At 35.6% G+C, this 2,369-nt stretch overlaps 1 pseudogene; it reads right to left on the bottom strand.

The window, feature by feature from the left end:
• Positions 1 to 868: 868 nt before the first annotated feature.
• LOC101563120 lies at positions 869 to 1,418 on the bottom strand (annotated as a pseudogene).
• Between the last annotated feature and the right edge of the window lie 951 nt (positions 1,419 to 2,369).

The raw sequence follows: 2,369 nt of genomic DNA, 5'->3' as shown, positions 1-2,369 counted from the left end.
ATTAACCACTGAGAAGAATATATGCAGTGTATTATTTGTTGAAACTGTACTTTCGATTTGATTTGAAACTGTCTCATTGCTATATGTTTATCAATAATACTTTGAAAAGAATAAAACAAAACAAACAAACAAAAGTGTTAAATTCAATATTAAAAATTTATAACCAAAAACTTCTAAAAAACCTGTGGAGACATTTTTAATAATGTATTCCTTTTATCAGAGTAGTCTCCTAATCAGATATAGAAATACAGAAGTAATGTTACTTTAACCTCTTCTGTGTTCTACATTTTAGTTTCTATAATTCATATCTCTGAATTATTCAAATATTTATAAGTTTTTTCTTGTTCATGTCTCACAAAGACCTTTTCTCTTAATAAATTTAACATATTTCCTTTGAAATGAAAATGATATGGAATCTCCTGAGTTAAATTTATAACATATATACTCTTACAAACTTACTTAAATTTCATACATTTACTATATACCCATAATATATGCCCTTGCTATTCTCATATTTCTTCATTACATTTGTGCTTTGTATGTTCACATTACCTCAGAATCTATTTTTAGCTTTAAGAGAACAATTAACAAATATTTCTCAAATATTGGTAAAGGAGACCATACAGTCATTGTGAAAATAGAAACTACTACCACAGCTTTTTACTTCCATCTTATGTATTTCCTTTCAATCATGTAATTTCTTGTTCTTCAGGGACACGAATAGATTTTTATCTTTCTATTCTCAATACTCCTCCTTTCTCAGCTTGGTGTAGCAGTCAGTATGCTGCAGGGTTTCGGAACACGTGTTTGCTCTGCCATATCAATTGTAGCAGGGCAATCTGATAATGTTGATATTCATCATTTCCAGTTATTTCATCTGCAGGACCACCTTATTAGATGCTTCCAAGGAATTTATGAGCTTCGGCAGCTCTTCCTTGTTCATTTCAGCAGAATATGGCTTCACCTCACCATTTTCTTTTATATCTAAATTAAGGCTTACAAGTGGCATTTGTAAAGTAGCAATCTTGTCACTAGAAAGTGAAAGCTTTAGCTGTCAGTCAAAATCTTATGGCTGTGCAAAGGAAATATTAACTATTTCTCCTGACAGAATGCTTGATTTCATCTTTCCTACTTTTCACAGGCATTTCATGGTAAGTTCTTGATGAGATGAACTCAACTGATTCAACTGTTGAAGTGTCTCTTCATCTGATAAATTTTTTACCAACCACAGCTTTGAAAAACTTGGTAACATCTTCAAGAAAATGCACCCATTCTGTTGAATCCCAAACACTATCATAATCCCGGTACTGAGGATAAGCTTGACCACAAATGCCATCGATTATTTTGTGAAGAAGCTGCATGCAGCCGGGAGGCAGCTTCTGCAGCTGCTACAACGGTGTCTTCTCTTCCAGCTCCATCCCTGTGTGGAGACATAGTGATTTCATAGGCCATAGCTGCAAATTGAGTGCTTTCATTTCTTTCTGTCTGTTTTTCTTTTGGTTATTCTATGTATTTGTGATATTGGTTTTTGTGAGGATGTCTTTACTGAAATAAATGGTCATGCTTACTTCTGTCTACACAACAGCCTGATTCTCTTCATGTGTAAGAATAAAGCTGGGCTTATATGTGCACAAGATCATGCCATCCACAAATCCATTTTGCTAGTTTCAGGTCCAAAGACACCTCTTCCTAAACTAGATCAGAATAAGATAATGTTTGTAATTCTTTTGCAGTTGAACTAGGACAGTCTCATCTAATCTTTAGCTGGAGATAAATTTACTTGAAACATTAAGAATGGAATCTTTACTGTAGGAGAGATCTTTACCCTTGGATTTCCTATTGGGCAATGAGGTTCTGACAAATAGCAGGGAACTCAGTTTTGTCTCCCAGGCATCAGTTGGATAGTGAGTTGTTTTAGTGACTTTTCTGGTTGCTGAGACAAAAATCTGATTCTGAAAGTTAATAGAAGAGTGGTTCATTAAGCTCATCATTTTTTGGAGGTTTCAGTCCCTTGTCATATGGTTCCAAGGCAGAAGGGCATCAGAGTGGAGAAGCAGTTCATAGTGGTAGAAGAGAACAAAAGAAATAAGCAAGTAGTGACCATAGATCTTCCTGCCCCTTTTATCTTAGCAGGCTACTTAGGACAGGTAGCACTCACACGCTTAATCCTACTGACCGTAAGCCTAGTACTGAATCATGAATCATTCCCAGCATTGCACACTTTAGATCCAGCCATCTGTGGAGGAGCCCCACGTATGACTTCATGAGGATTTTGGGGGGCACATATCTAAACACAAGGCATGACAAGGATCAAGGTAAGATCTTGTAATTGGCCCTTTATAGATATTTGAGTTCGGGGAGTGAGAAAA

The sequence above is a fragment of the Octodon degus genome, unplaced genomic scaffold (assembly GCF_000260255.1).
Source record: "Octodon degus isolate 3935 unplaced genomic scaffold, OctDeg1.0 scaffold00053, whole genome shotgun sequence".
NCBI lineage: Eukaryota > Metazoa > Chordata > Mammalia > Rodentia > Octodontidae > Octodon > Octodon degus.
Note: the sequence above shows the minus strand (reverse complement) of the source record. Positions and strands in the feature narration are given on the sequence as shown.